Source organism: Echinops telfairi, unplaced genomic scaffold (assembly GCF_000313985.2).
Source record: "Echinops telfairi isolate 266 unplaced genomic scaffold, ASM31398v2 ScPeMD7_4;HRSCAF=17, whole genome shotgun sequence".
Taxonomy (NCBI): domain Eukaryota; kingdom Metazoa; phylum Chordata; class Mammalia; order Afrosoricida; family Tenrecidae; genus Echinops; species Echinops telfairi.
This window is the reverse complement of record NW_022103900.1, coordinates 14,749,039-14,757,972: the sequence shown is the minus strand read 5'-3', so window position 1 is coordinate 14,757,972 and position 8,934 is coordinate 14,749,039.

Genomic DNA, 8,934 nt, shown 5'->3' with positions numbered 1-8,934 from the left:
AGACTGTAACTCTTTACAGGAGTAGACAGTCTCGCTGATCTCCCTCTGTCCCTAAAAGCGAGACATAAAGCCACACTATCAAACCCAAACTCACTGTAGTCAAGTCGATTCCAACTCTTGGTGACCATATATGACAGGGTATAACTGCCCCTGTGGGTTCCTGAGAAGTCACAATAGTCACATTAAAATATATCTTAGCATATTTAATATTAAATATGGGTGCAAATAATGACATATCCATCAATCATGATTTATATTGACCCTATAAAACAGAGTAGAACTTTTCCTTGCAATTTCTGAGACGGCAAGTCTTTATGGAAGTAGACAGCCTCATCTTTCTCCTTTGGAGCTCATAAAGAGCTTGAACCACTGACCTCGGGGTTAGCAGTCCAATGCTATCCACTATGGCAGTCTGGTTTCATATACATATTCCGTAATCTAAAGATGAAGTTTTAAAATTTATCACTACCAAAAAGCCACTGTTAATAGCAAGATAAATAGACACAGAAAAATTATTAATATATGCAAGCACCATATATACTCGAGTATAAGCCGAGGCACTTAATTTTATGACAAAAAACTGGGGTACTTTTTTAGCATAAAAAATGTGCTGAAAAACTTGGCATATAATCTAGTATATAGGTATATAAAATGTTCTAATAAATACTAAATTACATTATAGAAAATAACAATATATAAGATAGTGTAGCATATAATGTTGTAATATGAATGGGCTTCAAGAAGTTCATAAAATGACCCTGGGATCAGAAGGATTACATGGTGCCTACTCTCCATTACCAACTGCTCTGAAAGGGATTGTATCAAAAGTTCCTGCAGAGAGTGGGAGAAAAGTGTAGAACAAAACTCAAAACCATTAAAGAGACCAGAGTTCATGATCAGCTAGAGACTGGTGGAAACCCCTGGACTATGGTCCTTGGTCACCCTTGAGGTCTGGAAATGAACTCACCTATGGCTGAATTTTCAGCCAAATAATAGGTGCGTAAGGGGAACAACATTGGGGAGATATCCTCCACTTAGACTAATCAGCCGTTTGAGATCAAATGGGCAGCATCTTCCTAAGGACGAAGTTCAGAAGGGTTAGGAAAGAAGGAGGAATGTAAACAGGAAACCGGAAGAAAGTGGGATAAGTGCTGTTACATTGTGAGGATGGCAATTAGTAACATGAAATAAAATGTGAATGGATTGTTAAACGGAAAACTGATCTCTCTAAATCCTTACCCAGTTCTTAAAAAAAAAAAAAAATTCTGGAAAATTTTTATTGTTGTTTAATTCCATTATTTCCCATGAGCATTTTGAAGCATTCTCATATATCAGCTTCCAATTCAGTGGAATCCTTGTTATGATCCGTGATGGAAGCACTCCTCAGAGACCTCTAGACGTGTTGCTGTTAAGTGAGGCTGAATTCATTCCTCCTCATAGCGGCCCGTGTACTATAGAACCCAAGACTGTCTCTTCCTGGTGGTATGGTTCTCCCCATGGCTGCAGCCACTGGATCAGTCCATCTCATGAGGGTTTGCCTCTTTTTTGCTGACCATTGATCTTCCCAAGCACGATGTCCTTTTCCAGGGACTGTTCTCTCCTGTTAACACGTCCAAAGTCTGTGAGATCAAGTCTTGCTATCCTTGCTGTTAGGAGCCTTCCATACTTCTTTGAATATTTTATGGCAATCCATGGAACTTTCAATATTCTTTGCCAACACCGTAATTCTAATACACCCAGTCTTTTGCAGTCTTCCTTATTTATTTTCCAAATGTCATATGTACGAGATGATTGAAAACACCATGGCTTGTGTCAGACACACCTGAGCTGTCAAAGTGACGTTCTTGCTCTTCAAGAGCCCAAAGAGGTTTTGTGCAGATTTGCCCAATACAGTACACGTGTAACTTGCTCTCGAATGTAGAATAGCTAAAGCACATGGAAGAAATGATGAAGTAACAGATCTGAATATAAAATTTCAAAGGATTGCTCAAGAAGATAAAGTATTATAATGAAATATGCAAAAACCTAGAGTGAAATGAGAACACATTCACGCCTCAAACTGAGCATTGAAGAAAAATTCAAGCCCTTTGTTGTAGTGTTTAAGGATTCCTTTAGCAGGAAGGCTCAAAAGAAAATGGAAGAAATACACAGAATCACTGTACCTAAAAGAATTGATTGACATTCAACAATTTCAAGAGATAATATATGACTAAAAACTAATGATATTGATCTTTTTTTGTGACACCGGGGAGGGGATTTGCTGCTTCATCATTAAGCTGAACATCTCCTTCCCAGGCTTATCATTGGGCCCTCACATGGATCTTGACTAAAAGCATAGACCAGAAATATGTTGATTTGTGCTTTATTGAATATTCAAAAGCATTAAACTATGTGGAACACAACAAATTATGGACATAATTGAGAAGAATAGGATTTACAGAACACTTCATTGTTCTCATTTGGAAACCACATGGCCTAAGTGGCAGTTGTTAGAACAAGGGAATACTGTATTATTTGAAATCTGGAAAGGTGTGTAGCTGTTGTATCCTTTCATCATACTTAGGCAATCTGCATGCTGAACAAACGATCCAAGAAGCTGGCCTATAAGAAAAAGAATGCCACTTCAGGATCGGAAGAGGGCTTATCAATAGCGTTCAAATTGCCTACGGCACGGCCTTGCTTGCTGCAAGTGAAGAGGACTTGAAGCACCTACTGAAGAAGACCAGGGACTACAGCTTCCAGTAGGGATTGCAACTCAATGTAAGGACAACAAAAATCCTCACAGCGGGGCATCATGAGAAAGGGAAAAAGACTGAAGTGGTCAACAGTTTAATTTTGCTTGGATTCATAATCGGCACCCATGGAAGAAGCAGTCAAGAGATCAAAGGAGGAACTGAATTGGGCAAATCTGCTGCAGAAGACCTGCAAACGTGGAATTCCCAAAGGGAGAACAGGAACTGACAAATCTGTAAGTCTGCGACCTGCAGGATTCAGTTTTACTTTCAGCCCTTGATTCTTTGTTTTGTGGCTATCGGAGAAAGAGCAGCACACTGGTCAAGGATCCAAAGCTGTTACTGTAGTATCGAAGGAAAAGTGAATCCCTGTTTGCCTAGTGGGTAGTATTGGGCCGCTAACTGCCAGGGTGGCAGTCCAAACCCACGACCTGCTCTGTGCAAGAAAAACGAGGTTGTCGGCTCCAGCAAAGATGTGCCGTTTTAGAAACCTTTAGGGGCAGTTCGACTCTGTCTGACAGAGTCTCTGTGAGTTGCAATGACTCAGTGGTAATGGGTATTTGTTTTTGCCTTTTAAAGAGAAAACACAAACCTTTCAGGATATTGTCTCAAAACTGATATTGTAACTGAATCTTCAGTAGGCTGGTGATTCGATTATTCTCTTCAACCACCCATTTTTTGGATGATGGAATACTTAGATCTCAGCAGGCAAAGCCCACAGGAGAGATGTCCCCAGTCCAGCATCATGCCATTGACTGGTTTGTTGCTGCAAGGGCGCGTCAACAGGCTGGGGAAGCAGAGACATCTCACAATGGGTAAATCAGGAGAGAGTCTTTAGAAAGTTTATGGAACTGAGATAATTCAAAAGGTGGGCCTGTGAGGGATTAATCATCATCTGAAAGTCAACCAAGTTATTAGAGCAGCCAGTGGTCCTCTGTTTTACCAAGGCTCTTATCTTGGATCTAAAAGTGATGTGTTAAAAGAATATTCTTAGGTTGTTCCTCTTGTATGCCATGGTTTAGTACCATTTTATCTGTTTTGTGAATTCCGGTACAGTTTTATAAATCGTGGTCTCTGCTTCAATTCTCAGATATTCTCTTCAAATGTCCAGCAGTGAGTTCCTTATTTCATCCGACCCCCTGTCTGAAAGATGCACTGCTATCTTCTATGGACTGGGGCACTGCTGTTTCGCAGGTAACGATCACACATTAAGTTTTCAATGGTGGTCGTTCATGTCTCTTTGGTCACCAGCCCTCCTGTTCTCTTTGTTGGATGGTCCCTTGCCGAAGGCTATGGCATGAGCACCGCTGTGTGGCAGCAATTGCCACTGTGCAGAGCACACGTCTGGCCACTGCAACAAAGATGAACACCGAGACAAGGATTATTATTATCGTTTGCAAGGAACTTCAAGAGCAAACCAATGACTAGAGTTTCAAAGCTGGGCCATGAGCACATGCCCATACTGGATTTGAATCTTTTAAATTTAATCAAATAGCTTTCTCCTTTCCTTGGGTTATGAATTGTCTGAATAATTTGTCCCACGTCTGGTGATTGTCAGCTGTTAAGCTCTGAAGGGGCATCATGCCTGAAAACACAGAGGGCCTGGGAACCCTGAACCCCAAAAAGAAAAAATTCAAACTCATCGCGTTTGAGCCGATTCTGACTCAGCATGGCCCTGTAGGACAGGGTAGAACTGCCTCTGGGAATTTCTGAGACTGTAACTCTTTACAGTAGTCGAAAGCCCTGTGTTTCTCCTGCAAAGCACTTGGTGATTTCAAACTTCTGATGTTGAAGGCCAATGAGTAACCACTATACCACCAGGGCTCCTTCTAAACCAACAAAGAGGAAAGAACGTAACCCAGAATTGAAGACCCCAAATAGGCAAGGAAGCAAGGGCCAATCAGTGGCTTTGGCATCTGGCAGGGTCTGGATCTGGTGATCTTGGGTGAAAGCACTGACCTCAAGTCCTGTTGATCTGCTGGTCCAGCATATCCAGGGCAGCTGGCATGGCAGCCTGGATTTACCCCGAGACTCCTCTTGGTCCGAAGCCACTCACACATGGTGACTTTACAGGTTACTCGGGATATGTGTCAGAGAAACATTTTTGAATATGGTACATGTTGTTTTCCAAATCAAGAGAAGACTGAAGGTGTTACCGGGAGACAATAGTTTGAGAAGCCACACGATATTTACCTTCTTTTTCAGTGCGCAAAGTGAGTAGGTGTAATTGATTTCCAATGACAGTCTTAAAATCTGTAAAGAACATCTTTACAATCTTTCTCTTTTAGAGCTTCAATAAGATGTGTATGAGTTTGTTTTTGCTGTGTATTACATTTATATAAAGACATTTCTTTTGCATTTTCCTATATCTCATCTTCCTTTCATATGACCAATGATGTCTTTCATTTTTTGACTCAGAATTTGATTTCTGAGCTCATTTTGCAGAGTAACTAGAAATTTTCAGATGCAAAATCTTGCATTTACTTTTTATTTACCCTTTCAGTACATCTAACTTAATATGAGGAAGCTTCAAAAAGTTCCTGGGAAAATGGCATTAAAAGATACTGGAATTATTCTTCACCAATTCTGTGAAGCCCCCCTGTATATCTCATATTGGGCTCTAGGACCGAGAATTATATAGCGTTACTCATGGGGGCAGTATGTTATAGTTCTGAAGCGAAGTCTCTGGGGTAGACTGCCTGAGTTCACATAATTTGCTAGCTCTGATCACCCTTCTACAACTCAGGCTCTTTCTCTGTAGATGAGCCTGATGACCTCGTCTCTCCGTTAGCACTGCACTGGTAGGATCGCTCTGGTGCATGGTGAATGTGTGTCATGTCCGCTGTTACCTTTTACTAGAATGTAGTTACCTCTTCTTCCAGTGTAGTTCCAAAGTTGGGGCCAACTCTCCTTAGCTTTTTTTCTTCTTTGCAAAATTCTTCATGGTAATTCGCTGCTCGACTTCTGCCCTGCATTTTACTTTCCTGCTCTATTTGCAACTCTCAGATCCCCCTTTTCTTGTGACGACTAATAGGACTGACTCAGCATCTTCCCACCTGGAACTGCAATTCTTCAAGTGGCTGAAAAGGGTCTATGTAAGAGAATCTGTGTGAACAACACTTTGGTGAGGTTTTTTTATTATTATTATTACATGCTGATTCTTTCATCTGTTTCACAAACATTTTGACTTTCTGAGTCCTGCAATGGTTTGTCAGACGCAGTGGGAGATAAAAAGCTAACTGACACACGAATTCTGCCTTAATGGAGAGGAGAATGTTGAATCCTTTTCTCATTACGAAGTACTTGAGTTGAAACAATTTTATATTAAGTCCATTGTTACTAAACCACCTGAGTTTTATCATCTTTGGGGACAAATCTATTTTTCCTTTCTTTGCATCTGATGAAAATGTTGATGGCGATAATAATCACAAGTGATACTAATATTTATTGTGGAATTACAGTATGCCAGGTCCTATTCTAAATTAGTTATGTGTATTAAATCCTGTAACTTTCATCATATTCTGTCATTCCCATTTTGCTGATGAAGGACTTGTGTCGTAGCAAGGTCAAGCCCCTTGTTTAAGGTCCTGGGAGCGCTAAGTCCTGTTGCTGCTGTTACTGGTGCCGAGTGGTTTCCAGCTAATACGACCTTGTGTCGGACAGCAGGAAGCATAGTCCGATCCTGCGCCACTGGCACAATCACTTTTTACTCCTGAGCCCATTGTTGCAGCCTTTCTTCAATCCATCCAGATGATCGCCTGCCTTTTTTTAAGGCTATTACTCTATTTTATTAAGCATATTGCTCTTCTCAAGGACTGTCCTTCCTGACATGTCCAGAGTACATGAGACTATGTCTCATCATCTTTGCTTCCGATCAGCATTCTGGATGCATAGCATAGTCGATTTTAAAAGCCAAATATAGATTTTGCATGATAACAATACACAAAGGGAAGTATTTGCTTGTTAGGCAAGACAGAATGGAAAATCAGAAAAATAAAATCTGTGATTTATTCATCTATAAGAGTCTTTTATTTTTTTAAATTCAGGGTGGGATTAAAAAAATTTTTTTTTACTTACAGAATGATTCCCTAAATATTTATTTACTGTTGCAGTGCAGTGAATTATTTAATATGACTCTTCTAGTCATAGTCTTGTTACTTCCACCAAATGACCTTTTCTTGATGGGTCTGGGTAAGAGAAGGTGGGAAAGACTGTAGTAGGATTCCAGTTGTGAGTGATTGTTAACAGGGTTAATTGTGATTGGCCTCCTGCTGAGTTTAAAGCGAACCATCCCATCTTGGAAGAAGGAAAGGAAGAGCTCATGTCAGCAAGAGAGAAGACCCAGGATTAGAGCAAATCCTTTGGACTCTGAGAGGCCTGTGCATTGGACCTCCTTGATCTGGGAGACAGCTTTGGCGCCAGAGGAGTCGCAAAGGTGTGCTTCTTCCATGTGGGTTTTGATGCTTCTCAGTTAGATGGCCACTTGCTTGTCTTCAAGCCTTTAAGACCCCAGATGCTATATCTTTTGGTAGCCGGGCACCATCAGCTTTCTTCAACACATTTGCTTATGTTCACATTTTTCTTCAGCAATCGTGTCAGGAAGGTGTGCATCCTGGAATGCCAATTTAATAGAACAACGTGTTCTTGCATTGAGTAAGTGCTTGAGTGGAGGCCCAATGTCCATCTGCTGCCTTAATACTAAACCTATAAATATATGCACGTAGATCTGTTTCCCCACACTCATATAAATATATTTACATATGTACATTCCAGTCTTAAAACCTCTATAAATACCCTTTGTCACCTAGTTCTTTCCTCTATTTCCTTTTACTTTCCTCTTGTCCCACTATCATGCTCAGCCTTCATTTGGGTTTCAGTAATTTCTCTCGGTTACATTGCCCTTGCTGAATCCCTACCAGGCCTTTCACACCCTCCTTACACTTTCAGAAACTGCATAATTCCCTCATATTATCTCTTAAGAATTTGGGCTGTACCACAAAGATGAAAGTAACGACACCATGTCACCCTCTGGTTGTTTGGCACCTTTCTCTGTACAGTCTATGTTTGCTTCCTGAAGTTACACATGCCAGGGAATAAAAATTAGTATGTCATCAAAAGTATAACGAGTTTTATGAAATGAATAAATAAATATTACAAGCATAGTTCCGTCTAATTTTATATGCCCATTATGGAATGAACATTACTACCTGTGCTTAGAGTATGCTGTCCCACAAATGAATGTTAAAAAGGAGTATGGAATGGAAAGGTGTGATTTCCGCATTGAGCAGTCACCTGCCTTAGAGAGAACTCTGATTACAAGTCCATTTTAGCAATTTTAACTCAACAAGAAATTAGATGTCAGTTCTGCTGAATCTGTGTGAACTGGCTGAGTCCCACCACTGTTTTGGACCCTAAGAGGCCTGGCATTGAACCTCTGTGATCTAGGAGACAGCTTTGAAGCAGACGAGGGGCAAAGGAGCCGCAGGAGAACCAAGAAACAGAGCTGTGGACTTGGCAGCCCAAAGAGCAAGTAAAGCTGAGTGCCTTCTGGCAGGAGGCTGGCTTGTGGAATAGGGTGCCTCTAGGCACTTAATTGGGGAAGCTAAGTGTGCTGACCCATGGAGCTGGAGCCAATCATCTTAGGGTTGAAATTTATGGCAGCACAGTGCGACCTTTGAACATTTATTGGCAGCCTTAAAAGAGCATTCTAGCATTGCAGGAACAAGGCAGAGGCCAATGGGCCATGTGACTGAGAGACAAGACTAGACCTGAGAGAGATGCCCGAAGGTATGGCTGTTGAGAAGCTGCTGTCTCTGAATAATTGTATCTCAGTGTTTGTTAACCTTCTTAATGAACCTATTAACTTCCTTAACAAACCCCATAATCATGAGTATTGTCTTTGAGTTTTGAGTGGTCATTGCAGTGAATTATCGAACCCAGCTGAAAAGTAGAGAGAGCCGTGGGAGGGACATTTGGTGGTGGAATTGTTTGGAAGATTGGGGCATGTCTGAGCTCAGTCTCATAAACACCTGCCTTGGGAGATGCTGATATGGAATTTGGTTTTCCTTCCCCCATGTACAGCTGGCAGAGAACAGACACCACCCCCATTTCATTCTTTTATGAGTCTACTCTGCTGAAAATTACACAAGACTCATGATAATCAGAGACCTAGATTGTTTAAGTCTATCTAAGGCAAAGAATG